The sequence below is a fragment of the Pelecanus crispus genome, chromosome 4 (genome assembly GCF_030463565.1).
Source record: "Pelecanus crispus isolate bPelCri1 chromosome 4, bPelCri1.pri, whole genome shotgun sequence".
NCBI classification, from domain to species: Eukaryota; Metazoa; Chordata; class Aves; order Pelecaniformes; family Pelecanidae; genus Pelecanus; species Pelecanus crispus.
Genome location: NC_134646.1, coordinates 81,277,812 through 81,296,163, shown reverse-complemented (window position 1 = coordinate 81,296,163; position 18,352 = coordinate 81,277,812).

Below are 18,352 nucleotides of genomic sequence, written 5' to 3'. Positions count from 1 at the left end.
GATTCTATATAAACCCACCTATAAACTAATTGGTGAATCAAATGAAATATGTAACCCCTCTCTGCAAACCTGACCTTGTTTGTTACGAATTTGTGTGAACTGCTGTAGAAAGAGAGCAAAACCCCCGTCCCGAAGGGGTGTTTGTAAATGCTGCGAGACACGAGGACGACCCAAGGAGGACACAGGTGATGGTCCCGGGAAGAGCGACTCGGCTGTAATACTCAGCCTGATAAGCATCAGTCCTGAGCACCCGCTGCTTTATTGGGGGTAAATGGTTTGAGATTAAATAATTTTAAAAAATTGAGGAAAAATGAAAATCCTCTTTCTCATTCACCATGGATAGTTTACTCACCTGGCTGATCCTGGGGCAGGAGAAAGAGTGTATTTGAATAAATCAAACAATGCCATTCTGAAACAATAATTAGTGTTTTCTTTCCTCCCTACTGAGATTCTTAACAGCAGCATTTTCTTTCTGCTAAACTTCAGGGGGCATTTGCTGTGGAAGAGAAAACGGTTAATGAACCACAAGAAAGGCTCAGCTCCTATTTTTTGATGAGGGAGTTGAGGCAAACATTCACAAAAAGAGCATGTGTCAGGGACAGTGATTATAGGAGAGGCATCTCCAGAGCAAACAGAGGATATGTCTGTACCTGGGACTTGTAGGAAAGTTAGAAAAATCAGGGAAGGCTGTGAATTCAGCTCAATTATTAAAAAATGTGCAGTTCTTGCAGCCATGAGTAAATCGACCTTAGAATCATAGAATCGTTTAGGTTGGAAAAGACCTTTAAGATCATCCAGTCCAACCATTAACCTACACTACCAAGTCCACCACTAAACCAATTAAGGGTAGAGTAGCAACCCCACACCTCCTGGCTTGGTGGCTGGATCATTTATAATGATTATAATGAAAGTAAAAATTAGGAATCATCAGGATTGGAAAGGCCCTCTAAGATCATCAGTCCAACCATCAACCCAACACCCCCATGCCCACTAAACCATGTCCCCAAGTGCCACATCTACCCGTTTTTTTAACACTTCCAGGGATGGGGACTCCACCACCTCTCTGGGCAGCCTCTTCCAGTGCTTGACTACACTTTCCATGAAGAAATTTTTCCTAATATCCAACCTAAACCTCCCCTGGCGCAGCTTGAGCCCATTTCCTCTCATCCTATTGCTAACTACTTGGGAAAAGAGACCAACACCCACCTCACTACAACCTCCTTTCAGGCAGCTGTAGAGAGCGATAAGGTGTCCCCTCAGCCTCCTCTTCTCCAGGCTAAACACCCCCAGTTCCCTGAGCCGCTCCTCATAAGACCTGTGCTCCAGACCCTTCACCGATACTTGTGCTCTAGACCCTTCACCAGACCTTAGATCGGTGTCACAAGAAACCACTGAACTCTACAGTGAGGCTTCCCACAAGGGGTTTTAAAATGCTTTAACTTCTACACGTGAGCTTCAGCCACAGGTCAGCTCATCACCTGTGCCATCAGCCGCCTGCAGAAACAGCGTGTGCGTATACTTGTGCGTCTGCGGGCAGAGGCGCGCGGGAGCGGGGCAAGAAGAGACAAAGTATTCCCTTAGGACAAAAGTAAACATACAAAGTCGTACTCTGATTTCATCCTGATTATTTCATTCACTTCATGTCCATAAAACTGAGGCCAGAATGAGACTGTAATAAATAAATGAAGCAACCAAATGTTCAGCTTCTTATGAGGTATATATGATCCCCTTAGGAGGACATACACACTGAATTTATAAGGAACCCACTCACTACTGAAAGATTTATACCCAAACCCATTTCCAAATCAATTTTTCCTTGACTGGAGGCTTTCACTAAGATTCTTGTGGGGATTACAGTATTTGAGTTAGATACCACTGTATTATCATTCTGTATACAGGAAGATTTTGCTTTTAGCAGTTTCTCAACAAAACTCTATTTTCAGGAAGGGGAGAGAGGGAAGCTGGTCTAGAAAATAACACACAAAAGAAATGAGTGAGACCGGACAGCAGGAACCCAAAGGGAACAGTAAGAACCCCAACTGTTTCTGAGTGATACCCCTCACCTTGGCTCATAGGTGGCAGTGACAGGCAGGACTGTCCTGCTGCCAGGGGTCAGGGAAGAGTCCCAGTCCTGTCAACGGGAAGATCTGGAGCTTTTGACCCCAGCTAAATTATACGGTGGGTTATTCTTTCTCTCCTTTTTATGTTAAGCTATGTAGTGTCAGAAGTCCATCTGTTGGATATCAAATGCACTTAAAATAACTCAGGTATGAAGTCAAACGATATGACAAAATAAGGACAATTGCAATTTTTTAGTGTTTTTAGTGGGATTGTGTAAGAGAGTATTTGAGGTTTTCTTAAATCTCAGTAGCAGAAACATCTCTTTAGTCATTTGCATTCAAAACCTGAATGCATATAGAGTCTTTTGAATCTTAATATAGAGGCAAGTCATTATCACCCTAACCGTAAAAGTTTCAGGGTATGGAAACCAGCTGTACAATATATAATTGGCCAGACAAACATGGAATTGAGAAAAAATAAACCTATTTTCATTTGTTTTAATGCAGTGGTTTGGTTCCTGTCAGAGAACACTGTGTCCCACCAACATTAATTTAGATGATTTAATTAGCTGCCTAGAAAGAAACCATTCAGCCCAGGGAGAAACAATACAGCAATTAGCAACACTCAGGTATCAATGACAGGGGCTGCCTTACAAAGTTCAGGACAGACCCAGTGCTGGCTCAGAGTGGGGTAGCCAAAAGGTTAAGAAAGATTTTGGGATTTAATCTAGGAACAATACTTTTCAACCATTGCAGAAAGCCCAAAGGTCAGATAAGGGGTGGAGTCTCTCCTTAATGCATTTGTAAGTAAGTGACTTCATTTTAAGAGCAACGCAGGTCCTGGAGCTGAACCTTACAAAAATCACTAACCCAGGGACAAACTGAATTCTAGTGAAAACATTTTTTCTTGCTTTTTTTACTCATAGTTGGGCTTTAATCCTGTTTGAAAGCAGATCTTTGTGATATTCTGATTAGTATCCCTCTGCAGAGGACTTGACCTTCTGCTAGTAAAAAGCCCAAAGGAACATCATTTTTAATGTTTACCTACTCCAGGAGTTCCAGCTCTAGCAGAAGACAAAAACACAGTGTCTGCTAACATTTTCCCTTTTGTAGATGTTAGATGAAAGGGAGATTCACTGCATGCACAAAATGCAACTTCTTTTGGCACTTCCTTAAAACTAGTGGTAAAATGTTTCTCTTTTCTTCTTTTAGATACTGGCTGGGCAGTTGAGGGACCTGGGTGTGGTGCTTGGCCGGCTGCACGCTTCCTCTGGGTCATCGCTGAAATCACTCCACTTCTCCCAGCCCTGGTTTCTTCTCCATAAGAGAAGTCATTGCTAATGCTTTGTTTACTTGCATCATCTGCCAAAAATGCGCAATGCAAATAAATCACCAACCCCTTAAATGTCTGGATTTACTAGCACTACGAGCAGCAAAACTACTTTAGACATCCAGGTTTCTCAGGGTGTCCTGTTTACACCCCTGAGTCCAGGTTTGATATTATACCGCAGAGTAAAAACTGACTGTGCTCCAGGCACTGGCACTTAGAAACACCAAGATATAGTTGTCACCTGCACCAACACCCCACGTCTCTCTTCTCCACAAGGCCTTGATGGATACAGCAAGCACCTGCTGGTCTCAGTCTTCGTCATCCACACGAGGAACTCGCCCATTAACTCACACAGCATCCTCTCTTCCGTATGCACATTTCCATGTATGAATCCGTGTATCTCTACTTCTGGGTTTCATACTGACCTTGGTCTTGCTGCAGATAACATAGGGGACGTGTTTGAACCGTGGACTTGCTTGTGGACTGGCATCTAGCGCAGCCTGAGCCGCCCTGCAGCGCCCTGTCCTGCTTCCTTCTGCCTCTTAGGAAAGCGTGGGTTTCCCGTAAGTCCCGTATCCCATTAGCCAGTCTTCCGCAGAGGTCTCGGATACCCTCGGGCACCCCACATGGCACTAGACACCTGTATTTAGACACCTAATATGAGTCTTTGCTGGCTGAACAGTATGCAGCTGAGGCTGAAATTCAGGCCCAGATCCAACCACCTGAAGGTGTCTGCGTGGCGGGCGCGTACGTGTGTGCCACCCCAGCTCCCGCTGTGCCAGGAGCAAGGTGGAAACCTAGCCCATGCAGTCGGCGGAGACCAGAGAGCAGTTCCCGTGCTCTCTCTAGGCGTCTGCTGCAAGGAGAGGGTTGACTTGCTCTCCTGGAGCCCTCGCAGTGCTGGACAATCTCCGCTGGTTCCAACACCGGAGCTGCAGCCTCACAGAGACAGCCCACGGTGGGTATGTCTGTAGGAGGTGTTCGGAGCTGACTCCCACCCAAAAGTATTTTGAACGCAGTGACACATGTTGCTAAACAAGAGAGGCAGGGACAGGCAGGCTAATGCGGTGGTCGGGGAAAGGTTCAGTTCCGAGCTTGTGAAATAACGGGACCTGCAGACTACGCGGCGTGGTCTGTTATAGCACGAAACTGGAAGTGCGGTTGCTTTTCTTGAATAAAGCCTTTAAGACTTTTTTCTACCCCGCAGTCATGACAAATGACTTGGAGCCCTGTTACTGCTTTGCCAGCAAGCGACGATGTAAAATGATCACCAGGGGAACCCCGCTGCCAGCATGTATCACAGGGCGCTTGCTGCTCACATGTACCTTTGCACAGCCAGAGGTTGAATGCTGCCACCAGTTTCTTCGGGATTTGAGCCTTGCCTTTGACTGACAGCTCCAGTAGACGCTGTTTCACGTAAATACATTCACGTCTGTTAAATGTTATTGTAAGACAGCGGTAGGAAGCGGGATGCCACCTTCTTTTCTCCAGTCCAGTAGTTCCTCCCACCATCTTTTTCTGTAACATTGATTGGTGTGGGTGCGTCAACCTCTTGCCACTTCCAGAAAAGGAAGCTCAAAACTGAAACAAGCTTCTTTCGCCCCAAGGTCTTCAGCGTTCACTACAGCACAACTTCCTGGGAACATGAAGTGCCTGGACGTCAGCACTTACCTCTGAGCTGAAGTAAAGGCTGCTCGGGAGCGTCACGCTTCTGCAGACCTCTCCGTAACAGGACACGCGCCCTGCTTGTGGCATAAAGACAGCAAACCTCAAAGTCTTCCAAATTGTGATTGCATATTAAATGGAAAATAAGAAGTGGCATTTCCCTTCTGTGTAGCAAGGATAAAAGGTCTGCTTGGAGCTCTGTTCAAGGGTGTTTTGGTGCCAGCAAGAGACCTGCTCCATCATTTCCTTCCCAGCTGCTCACTGCCCTAGGACTGCAGCCCCTTGTGCCACAAACTTTGTGGTGAACTTCACGCCAGGCAGAAACCTTGTGGGATGACAGCGGGAGTCACACACTTGATCCGTACGGTAAACTCAGACATATTAATAAACTTATGGTTGTATTCAGCCCAGCAGCTGTACAAACAACACGGTTGGTAGAGCCACAAAATGGACTTTGTGGGCAGATATTTAACAGCATAGACTTCCTACTCAGAGTCGGAACAGGTTTGTCTCTTGGTGCTGGCCAGAGCTAAAAGACATCCCTTTGATGAATAGGGATGGTTTAGCTGGAAGGCCATCCTTCAAGGGAAAGCCTGTGTTTAGGGGACTGCTAAAGCAGGGACAAGCTCTTCAGCTGGCTTAGTCCTCACATCAGCGATGGCTCCGTAGCTACGCTCCTGGCACCAGCTGATGTTTGAGCACTGTCTCCCGTTCTTACCCTCACTGAAACAACCCTGCAGCTTGAAATCCTCATGCATCATTGTCAGCTTTAGTGGCATCGTCACCTCCTGTCACTGGAAGTTAAGAATGTGCAAAAGAATCGGTCGTTCCCCCCCATCTCCCTGGGATCAAGGCAGGGACCCAAGCGTGATGCTAAACCCTGGCCTCACCTGTATCCAGGTTCCAGCAGCTGAGAGTGCTGACCCTTCTACAAACAGGCTAGTTTGCGGTTTTCTATAGCTCAATTTACAGGTTGTAGGCACAAATAGTCCCAGCATCTCAGCCCTGAGAGAGTCACCAGGAGGAGGTGGATCACAGAGAAAATCAGAGGTGAGGGTTCCCTCTGGAGGGATTAGCCATACTTGTGCTTTAACCTGCTTTATGTTTTCCCTACAGCCCGTGATTTTGCAGTCAGAGCTACAGCTGAGAGCATCTGCTAAGGAATTAGTTACAAATGGGCTTTCTGGGACTTCTGGTGTAACTCCAGATAGCAGGGATAAGGACCACTTGAGAGTTTACATTGGGGAGGGAAGGGCGGGTGTTGGTGGTGTCATCTCGCTTGCTCCTTTTCTGTGCAGTCCCCACACTGCTTTCAGCAAAGAGATTTTATATTCTGTTCTCTGCTTCTGAAACAACATGCAAACTTTTGTGGTATTGCTATTAGTATAGTTATTTTAATTTTTTTTCTCACTATTAGTAGTGCCAAATGAAAATAAATAAGCACACAAACATTAACCCCTTCTTCCCTAAGCAGTGCCGCGGCTTGGTATTTCTAAAGCGTGGTGGGTTGACCCTGGCTGGACGCCAGCTGCCCACCAAAGCTGCTCTATCACTGCCCTCCTCAGCTGGACAGGGGAGAGAAAATACAATGAAAGGCTCCTGGGTCGAGATAAGGACAGGGAGAGATCACTCAGCAACTGCTGTTTCGGGCAAAACAGACTCGACTTGGGGAAAAATCACTTTAATTTATTACCAGTCAAATCAGAGTAGGGTAATGAGAAATAAACCCAAATCTTAAAACACCTTCCCCCCATCCCTCCCTTCTTCCTGGGCTCAACTCCACTCCTGATTTCTCTCCCTCCTCCCCCTGAGCGGCACAGGGGGACAGGGAATGGGGGTTGCGGTCAGTCCATCACACGCTGTCTCTGCCGCTCCTTCCTCCTCAGGGGAGGACTCCTCACACTCCTCCCCTGCTCCAGCGTGGGGTCCCTCCCACGGCAGACAGTCCTCCATGGACTTCTCCAGCGTGGGTCCTTCCCAGGGGCTGCAGCTCTTCACCAACTGCTCCAGCGTGGGTCCCTCCCACGGGTGCAGCCCCTCAGGAGCAGCCTGCTCCAGCGTGGGTCCCCCGCGGGGTCCCCAGCCCTGCCACCAAACCCGCCCCAGCCTGGGCTCCTCTCCCCACGGGGCCACAGCTCCTGCCAGGAGCCTGCTCCAGCACGGGCTTCCCGCGGGGTCCCAGCCTCCTTGGGGCACATCCCCTGCTCCGGTTGGGCTCCTCCCCGGGTGCAGGGGGATCTCTGCTCCCCGGGGGCCCCCATGGGTGCAGGGCACAGCTGCCTCGCCATGGGCTGCACCAGGGCTGCAGGGGAATCTCTGCTCCGTGCCTGGAGCCCCTCCTGCCCTCCTGCACTGACCTGGGGGCTGCAGAGCCATTCCTCTCACATATTCCAACTCCTCACTCCAGCTGCAGTTTGTGTCCCAGTGTTTTGTTTTGTTTTGTTTTTTTCCCTTCTTAAATATGTTATCCCAGAGGGGCTACCACCATCACTGATGGGCTCAGCCTTGGCCAGCAGCAGGTCCATCTTGGAGCCAGCTGGCATTGGCTCTGTTGGACACAGGGGAAGCTTCTAGCAGCTTCTCACAGAAGCCACCCCTGTAGCCCCCCCGTTACCAAACCCTTGCCACGCAAACCCAGTGCAAAAGAGCCTGACTTTTCTATGGTGCTTCACAAACAGGTGGTCAAATTTCAGCTTGGCACCAGTCGGGGCCACAACATCAACACCAGAAGCACTTTGGGGGGAAGTCCCCAAGGACGGACACCGAACCGGTACCCACAGCCTGCCAAGCCCAGACTGACCCTTTCAGGTCCATCATGGCTTGGATTTCTCCAGGAAGGAAGATGTTGCTGATGAGCTGTGGTCAGCTTCATCTAAATACTTTTTTTCCCCCTTTGCTATGTGACCTGAAGCAAGTCTAGCTCTGTCACGTATCAGGGGCTTATCGGAGCTTACTCATTTTATTCAGTAAATTTCGCCAGAAATGCTTCAGCAGCTCCAGGTCTTAAAGAAAAGCTTGACATTTGATGGACTTTTGTAGCAGTTCACTGGGCTGCAGCCGGAGCAGTCGTACACATCCCGCTGCCTTTCTCCCTCCTGGAGACAGAGCAGCCGAGCACAACGATCCAGTTTATTAAAAACACAGGTGTCAGACCTGGGGCTGCCCCACGATGCTGGGAAATGTTCACGTCTTGGAGACCTGCTCTTCCAGATGATCAGGTTGCGCTGCTGGTCATGAGGAATGGAGCAGATCTGAAGATGGGAGGGGTTCACAAAAGGAAAACAGCAGTTTGGGGCAAATTCTGCTCTCAATGACCTTGCATGGGGTTCTTCTGGTGTTGGAGCAAGATATAGGATCCTGCGGAGCCTCTGCCACCCAGGAAGCAGCAGGAGCAAAATGGGATGTAGGTTCCTCAAAATGCATACACTAGAAAAGCCTCTCCTCATGGCTTGTCCACCTCTTGTAAGGAATTGGGTTTGGCTGTTAATTCGTTGCCCAGAAAGAGACTTCCACTGAATAACAACGAATCCCTGTGTAATGACCTGAAGTCTCCTTCCCTGGAGGCCATGCTGGTTTTTAAGGCTTCAAGATTGTGGGGTGCAGCTCAGCATGAGCTAAGCTGAAAGCTGATGCAACCCTGATGTCTAAGGGCCAGAGCTGCAGAAATCAGCACCTCTTCTTTGACCTCAGCAGCCCTGAAACACTTTGGTTCCTCTGTCTCTGCATAATTAGGCATGGAGCAACTTTATTTTTTTATCCCTGTGGGGTTTAAGAAAGCCATACTTTTGAAAATCAGCATCAGTAAATGAGAGTGGTAAGGAGGGGGAACAACCTCCTTCGGTGCACCCAAAAGACACATCAAAGAAGAAGGTCTCGACCTAGTTAAATCTAGCACAGCCTACAGCAGATCAGGTCTGGTCCTGCATCCCCAGAGGTTGCAAGACACATAAACATCTCCTTCACTATGCAAAGCAGCAGATCAGCTACTTCCATCTTCCTGTATTCCCCCACCATTTTCATCGTCTGCTATTTCATGAGGAAATCACTAGGACAACTCCAGGATGACCACTTGGCTGGGCTAGGCTGTGTGGTCCCGGAGCAGGAACTGGTGGCTTTTATTAGCCCCAGCTGATAAACCTCTCCCTCTAGGAAATAATCCTTGTTGTGGTTTAGCCCCAGGCAGCAACTCAGCACCACGCAGCCGCTCGCTCACTCCCCCTGCCCCGGTGGGATGGGCTCCTGGGTTGAGATAAGAACAGTTTAATAATTGAAATAAAGTTAAATGGTAATGATAATAATAACAATATAATAATGATAATAAGAATATACAAAGCAAGTGATGCCCAATGCAATTGCTCACCACCCGCCGACTGATACCCAGACAGTTCCCGAGCAGCGATCGCTGCTCCCCAGCCAACCCCCCCCAGTTTCTATACTGCCCATGACGTCATATGGTATGGAATAGCCCTTGGGCCAGTTTGGATCAACTATTCTGGCTGTGCCCCCTCCCAGTTTCTTGTGCGCCTGGCAGAGCATGGGAAGCTGAGAAGTCCTTGACTGGCATAAGCAGTACTGAGCAACAACTAAAAACATCAGTGTGTTATCAACATTCTTCTCCTACTAAATCCAAAACACAGCACTATGCCTGCTGCTAGGAAGAAAATTAACTCTATCCCAGCCGAAACCAGGACATCCTTTAGTTTCAGTGATGTTCACCTGCCTCCCCTGGAGACACACTTTCAGTGTAAAAGCACAAGGCAAAGCTCAGTTGCAACTCTTACTTAATTCTGAATATATGCTGAAGCCTTAAGAAATGCTGAGCTGACAAATTAGGCCTTTTTACTATCTTTTATTGGATGCCATCAGATCATTGCAGTAGTTGGACAGGTCATCTGCAGAGTCTGGAAATCCCAGTGTTGGCTACAGCAGCTTCACAAATGCATCTGTTCAACTTCTTTGTACTAAAATTGCTTTTGTTTTCAGGCGTTGTGGAATTGATGAAGAGTAGAAGTTCTGTCCACCATTTTTCTGGAGGCTTAACAGCCCCAGAATAAAATATAAATATAGATTTATCCCATAGCAGAATTCATCTTGCACGTAAAAAAAAAGTATTTTGCTCAAATTGGAGTTATTTTCTGCTGAAGTCACCTTTGTCCTTGCAAAAATAACTGACAACATAAAAAGTACCCAGCTTCTTTGCAAAGTGGAAACTTTTCTTTGAGGTTTTTCCTTTCACTGAAATCTTGCTGACCCAGCAATTTCACTGTGCAAAGCTCTGCAGGACCAAGCTAATGTTCTACTGAAATTCTTGGCTTCAGGATCAGTTCTTAAAATTGAATGTCTGCAAAATGTAGACAAGTGTCTAAGCTAAGTACACAGGGGCTAATCCTCGTTTCACATACTTGCAGTTAAATTTGGAGCACCGCCAGCAAAGTCACTCCAGTTGCAGCACTTGAGACCTTGTGGTCTCTCTGAGATCCCTCTGGCTCTATATCCTTAAAAGCTGCAGTCACATCTTCATCTATTATATCACACATACAAAGACATACACGCAGAATCAGCTTTCACTATATATACCTACTTTTACATTTTTTAACGTTTTTTAGTGTATTTTTCTATTCGTCCCTAAAGTTGCCTTGGCACTGGTGAAAACCCACAGAAATAATAACATTCGAGTCTCTATTTTTAAAGCAATTTCTTCTATTGTTATATTCTGGGAAACCTTTCAAACTCTGTTGCAGTGGAGAAAAGCAATGGATGGCTGACCATCCCTGCTCCTCCATGGGAAGTATGGTCACCACATGACTAAAACGACGAACGTTTTTTTCCTGCAGCCCCATCGTAGAGGAAAAGTGCAGGTTGGTCATGAAGGCTTATCCTTTTGATCACGGGGTGGTCAAATACATATATATGGTTATGTTTATAGTATTTTCCTCTGTACTGAAATAACCACAGGCACCACTAGATGTCACGGCTGCTTCACTGTTTGACTTCTCTCCCAGGTCTGTGCTGCTGCACAGCCTTGGCTGGAGAAGGACTTTTGCAGGTTTAGCTGGGGAGTGAAAACCAAGGACCACGCAACTGAGCAAAACCAGGCTTTTGTCCTCAGGAAGTGCAAGATGCTTTAGGACAGCCCTTTCTTGAGCAAAGAATTCATACACTTCTAAAATCCTCCAGCTGGACCAGGCAGGCGCAAAAAGACTGCAGCTTGTTCGGTCTGAAGGAAACTACCAAACTGGCAGGACCTCCTTGGCTCTTTGAAGCTACAGCAGAAACTCAGGGAGGACAAGAGGTTTGAAGAGGGACACAAAAAACTTTGCTGAAGGCAGGAAAGCAAAGTGACCACAAGGATATTATTTTCTCCTTTTTTCTGATAATTTTGGTGTTGGAAGTATCTTTTCTGTACTTTCCCTAGAGTTAGCGTATGGCATTTGTGTTGTTGCTGTGGTTATTGATGCTTGCTGGTCCTGGAACTCATGAACACCTGCCTCCTCCTCCTCCTAAAATAGTAAAGAAATAGCAAAAACATTAACTGACCATAATTAGGCCAAACTCAGGGCATTTTCTCTTGAAGGGAGCTAATGACAGTGCAAAACTGCTACAGAGGTTGGCTGTATCTCTGTGCTATTTTAGCAGCTTGTGGCAGAGAGACAAATGGTTGCAACGTGAAGGAGCAAGCACAGTTGCTTTAGCCCACGAGAAGGTCAAGTGAAGAATGTTCTTCCCCCCTTCCCAGGGTAGTCTGATTTCTGTCTCCTCTGGTGTCATCCATAGGAACCTGTTCATCCTCAGGACTTAGCACTGAGGTTACCACAAAAGAAAAATACACCTTTTTTGGAGGGAGGGTCAAGCTAATTATCTCCCACAGGCCTTCAGAGAATTTTTCTTCCTCCTCTAAACACACTGTAGTCAGTGCACCGGCCTGTGTCATCATTATGCACATGAAAATAATAACAAAGTTGAAGATAATTAATTCATTTATTCATTCTGTTGTGACCAGTAATTGCTCCTGTGGATTCCTTTTTCACTCCAATGACAACATTTATTACTAATGAAACCAAAACTGAATTCCTGTGAAACTGCTATTAAAGCATTCCCTGAAGCTAAAAAATAAAGACTAAAAACAATTTAAAAAAAAAGGAAAAAAAGAAGACAAAAGTTACCATCAGAACGAACTGCACATTACAAAAAGCAGTGGACGTGCTGGGTAGGGTTGTTCTCGCTGTGCTGAATTTGTACAATATACACCAGCCTTGCACAGCTTCAACTTTCCGTCGTTTCCACAGCATCACATCTGCATTCTCGACAAACTGGAGCCGACCGGAGCCTCGCATCCCTGCCCAGCACCACTGCATGTGTTGCTTCCAGCACCAACCGGCTGCTTTTTATTGAGTTCATTTTAGGCAGCCCTGTGCTGAGGAGTGCTGGTTCCCCTTGCTGTTTCCACACACAGCAGGGAAACTCCCAAGTACCCACCGGGATAATTTGCAGGCATCTCCTCTCCAGCCCAGTGCTGATGAATTTTCGTGCAAACCAGACGTGCACAGCTCACACCTGCGCAGTGCCACCACGCTGCCACCCATACAGACCCGCTGTAAGCTTTCCACTTTGCTTCTCACACACCGTCTATCAGCATCCAGCCTAGCACACACACCAGGATGGTCTTTCGGGCTCGATTCATCCAGCTGCTGCTACTCTGCATCCAAGGCAAGAACTAAACCAAGGAAAAACCTGATTTAATTTCATCCCTAAAATGGAGATAAAATGGAAAAGTCCAGGAACTTTGTGTCCCGCCACTTAAATTCTTCAGCTAACTTCATTCATATCCTGAGTGTCCTTTTCTAAAAGCTGAGTGCCTTTAATGGGAAAAGGATTAAAAATCCCACAAAAATAAATGGCACTTTTACCTTGAATGAGCTTTGGATCAGACCTCCAGTGGGTAAGAGGAAACCCACTGGAGGCTCTCCCACCCACAGCCCACCTCTCTGGGAGATGTCCCACCACAGGGCATCGGAAGCACGCAGGCGCAGAGCCCTTTTCCTGAGCAAGAGGCATTTTTCGGCTCAGTGGGGTTTCCGCTTGGTTACACCACTTCAGTGAGTACCGCAGAGGATTATTAGCTGCCTGCTCTCACACTTCACTGAAACACCCGGAGATGTTTACCGTCAAACGGAAATATTTGCAATACTGAATTCACTTGAAAATCACTGGGATTATTCACAGGTTTAGGATTACAAGAGCCCAAGTCCCAAAGAAGGCCACAGTGAAATGCTGCTCATCGTACATCTTCAGGTGATAAAATAGGATTTTGGTTGGATATACTTTGTGCAGTAATACAAAAATTGCACCTTCTGCGGTGATACACATAAAGACTTTCAGAAGATAAGTTTTAAAACAGACAGTTTCCCAGTTATTTACAACATCCTTATGACCAGACAAATTAAGGAAATGTATAATGGAGAGCTAGTGTTGTAATCTGATCTCAGATAGCCATCATCTTAAAAGTCCTAATGAGTCCAAGATGACAAAGAAATTATAACATGTGAAAAGGCGCAGGTAGCCATGCAGGAGACCTTGAGTGCATCATCTGAGAGTGCAGGAGGGCAAAGCCACCAAGGGTGCCGGCTGCAGGGACCAAGTCGTCTGCTCACTGGATATCCATCCAACACCTTTATCCCCACAAGCTGGAGCAGTGCCCTTATATACCCCTTGTCTCTAGTTTCCCATGTCCATCTCCTGTGCACTTGCCTGTTGCCTTCAAGGTCAGCCCAGTGTCCCCCTCTCATCCACACTGCCCTTCTGCCATGCTGGCTCTGCTTCCTCCACATTAGGGTGGACTGCAGAGGAGGAGGTGGCCCATGGCTCTCTACTGATGGACTGTAACGTGAACCCAGAGTGGCACGAAGGTGTCTGAACTGCCTCATCCATCTCGAAGCTTGGCCTCATGGTTCCCACCCTGTTTGTCTACATTCCCCTAATTTGCATGACTTGCCTGTCACAGGATTATTTATTACAGCGGCTTTAGTCAAATTCCTCTTCTGCAATTTAAAGCAATGGGTTTTTTGTCTGTCTGACTTCAGACACAGACTAAAACCAACTGTGGCCAATAGGTCTACCCTTGCTTACAAGCTTTGGTAAATGAGCATTTTTGTTAGGCTCAGTGATGCTTTCTTTTGAGATACCAAATCACAGCTCACCCAAGCCTGGTGCCAACTGCCCTTCACATCTGGAGGGAAAAGAAACTCAGCCCGTAATTTAGCCCAGGTAGGATATATAGAATAGAATAGAATAGAAAAGAAAAGAATAGAAAAGAAAAGAAAAGAAAAGAAAAGAAAAGAAAAGAAAAGAAAAGAAAAGAAAAGAAAAGAAAAGAAAAGAAAACAAACAAACAAAAAACCAAAAACAAAAACAAAAGCAAAACCAAAACCAAACCCAAACTTTTTTGTGTTTGTTGTATGTATGTGTACATATGTACATGTATGTACAATATGTAGCCCAGCTTTCCCTAAGTCAATCTAGCAATTCCTAGATTAAAACATTCATAATCATAGCTATAGATATAGCCCATCTCCTGCCCCACGTCAGCCTGGAGAAGCACCATGTGAGACCCAGGGAGGCTTCCTCCCTTCTGCGTATGGCCCAAGCCGTGCCACTTGGACCAGCCCGTCCTCAGGGCATGGAGGGGTGGAGCTGTATCAGAGATGCCCTAGGTGATCATCTTCAAGACACCAAAGGTTCATTGTGTATTTTGCCTCCAGTGCAAGGACTGAACTCCCCAAGCATTGCATATATTTGTCTGGAGGGTCTTTGCCCATTTTCAGAAAAAACAGGATGGTTTCAAACCATCTGTTTATCAACAGGGGTGACAACTAGTATTGCCAGGTGAAAACTGAGAGCTCTTGTATCTTTTGTCTTCTTGGAACTGTCTTGCAAAAAAACAACCCCATGGCTGGTCAGGTTTGGTCACAACCCAGCAATGCTCCTTATCCACCTGGCTGCTGGCATCTGAGTGCATTAAATCAGATAGATCTTCATGGGTGGTGAAGGCGATGGCAGGACTGATACGGTGGCACGCACTGGATGCAGGAAGTGACTGGCTGCCTGGCAAGCAGCCCCATCCCCAGCGCAGCCACGTTTCACCATCCATCTGATGGGGAGGTAAACAACATAAATTTCAGTGTGTTGCTCTCTGTCTTACTCCGCAAAAATCAGCTGTCACGTTTCTGCCATGCCCTGGCAGGTTCCCAGAAAGCATTCCCTGCTCCCACCCAGGTTTCATGAGACCTTTCAGCTCGTGAATCTCCATATCCTCCCCCTGAGCACACCTCAGTGTAGAACAAGTCCAGTAAATGGGTCACGTCAGGGGGGTTTCTATGAATCACCTACATTTTTAAAACCACATCTCACTCAAAATTTCAAAACCTCTTCCTTCTCTGTCTCTGGATCCATCTGCAGCTAACACTGATTTCTTGTTCATTAGCTTCACCCATCCCACTGGAGTTGCTCCTGCTTTGTGTGGAGGCTGTGGGTCATCACCCTCTGGTCAGTAAAAGCCTTTTGCTAGATCGCACTTTCCTAGCAAGTAAGCAACAGCTTGGACTGGCATGAAGTACTCTGTATATTTTCTGGAGCAGATCTGAAAAAGTCTCTCTGCATCCTCCAGATGCAGTATTCTGAGTATTCTGAATTCAGGAACATTTTTTGTCTACCCTTTTCACTTTGACCCATCTCTACTGAAATTACCTTTTCTGCTTTAAATAATGCAATACTTTGCTAAAGTGTTATCGTGGTTCTCTGATGTTGAGAGACTGGGAGGCGGGAGGGGACGTGGCTGGCATTTTGCTGGGGTAGGCACTCCCAGGAGGTGATGGGTGCTGCCTGAAATAGAGGGGGTGAATCCATTTGGCTCTTTCCATAGGGCTCCACATTTGCTCAAGCTAACTGCTTACGTAGCTTTTGAGGGGGAGGTTATGTGAGACAAATCCTATTACTGATGTGGTAAAACTAGAAATAAGTTGCTCCTGGTCCTGCTATAGCTGTCTGTTTGATCAGCAAAACGGGTGCAGAGAGAGATCAATAGACAGATAAATGTATTATAGCAGACAATATTTGTCTGTGCTTGGCCAGTCGTCTGGCTAAATAGCAATATTGATCCTGTAAATAATCACATCCCTAAAATATCTAACTTACTCCTCAAGCAGTAAATACAGGCTTTAGGGCATGAACTTATCCACTGATTTTTTCTTGGGAAAGGCAGCCATCCACCGCACAGTAACTGCCTAATGTGGACTCTCTCTCACAGTGGTTGTATCTTATATATTTCTCTTAAAATAGTCAGATGAAGACTAGAAAGATATCAGGTTCTTTTCCCTCTCATTTACTGAATATTCAGTTTGGATTGTCAAGTATTATTTAATCCAGAAATGTTCAAGTTTTCTAAGTGGGCATTGACCGAACAAAGCTTATTTGTTCCTTTATAACCAAAATGTTCCCAATCTGAATGATTGAAATAAGCTACAAGAACTCACAGTTAAGCACTTAGTGACTGCACTACTTTTATGAAGCTGAGTAGGAGAGCTGTGTTAAAACACAAAACGCATATAGATGGCATATGATCCCCCACGTGAAATGCTGCCTGCCTGGAAACTTAAAAACATGTCCATCTGACTTCCAGAAAAGAAACATCGTATCTTCTCTGTCTTTTTTACAGAACCCATAACTAATTTAGTTGAAAAACAGTAAAGGGAAGAAATATCCCAGGCAGGATAGATTAAAAAATACCAAACCTGTGAATAATGTTTTGATGTGATTTTGACTAACACATGTGGCAAAACATTGCTGGCACCTCCAGTTGTACAATCCTGCGAGCAGAGATTTTTCGAACGATTCTTCTACAACTGAGGGTGTTCAATCTGCTAAAAGTTTTGTGCTGACTTGCTTTAAAAGTGATAAAAAGGGGACAGCCCTTGGCCAGCCTAGCAGCTGCTGAGGCAGTGGTGTTTGTCGGGCAGAGCATCCGAGGAACTGGAGATGAAGCCCGATGGGCACCTGTGGGCATCGGAGGTACCAACACATCAACCCAACCTGTCCCATGAGCTGACAGGGGGAAGGAGCCGGGCTGGGGGGCGTGCAGCTCCCTGCCCTCCCGGGATAACCAGGATGGGGGAGATCTGTGATGGAAAACACACAACCCCGTACGACAAACCTATGGATTAAAAGTCAATTTTTTAATGGTCTTCAGCAATTTTTCCATCCTGGAGGAAAGGGGTACTGCGAGGGGGTGGAGGAGGGAGGAGACCCTTTTTGGGATCCTGGTTCTGTAGTTACCAGGGATGCATGCAGAAAATACTGCTGCAGCCAAAGCCTCATGGAGTATGAATTACAGCAATGGCTATTACAAAGAAACACAATAATAAGAGGGATCTAGTCCCTCTGAAACACTCATTTCTATTCAAGCTGAAAAGCAACTTCTTTAGTAAAAAGTCATCTCTTCAGCCCCACATAAAACTGTCTGATACCTTTCCACTTCCGATACCCAAGAGATATGGCTAAGTAAAGAAGGGATTAATCAGTTTTATAACACGACATTCAAAAGAAAATAATTTGTGAAGCATCTTTTGCACTGACTGCACTGCTCTGCTTTCCCAGCTAGTGCAAATGCCCAAATGCCACCTTGAGTTTCAAATATTCCAGTGAAGTAAAACTCAGATGGATTCTCTGCAGGTACCTACCAATGTTACACTTCCTTTAATCCATCCATTGCCCTCCAATAGGAACGGGGTCCGTCCCTAGCAAAATGACCAATGCCTTATTCCAAACGTAGCGCATAGAGCTGGACATATGCATGGCATCCGGATGTATACAAGCAACACGGCCAAAATCCTGGATCAGGGCAATGATTTTGTTGAAGATCCTGCCCTGGGCTCCTAGGATGAGCCCCTGCATCCAAAGATACAATTGTAGGCTCAGCTGGCCACAGCCATGCTTGTTTTCCTCCAGCTACTGCTCATCACCGTGCTGAAGGCATGATGGGCTGGGTTACAGAAGACCAACCCAAATACAAAACCCCCATCCTTGGGGACCTCAGGCTGTTTATGGGGAAGCCTGTGCCATTTTGACTTCACTACCACATATAGCGAAACACTGTTAACTATGGGCTATACAACAGAAGCCACTGGAGAGGCTCATGCCACCAGTTCCCTGGTGGACATTTGTCCAGGTCATTGCAGGAGAGCACAGAAGGAGGGGTAGTTCAGGGGTGAATCCTTCCGGCCCAGGTATCCCTCCCAAACCTTGG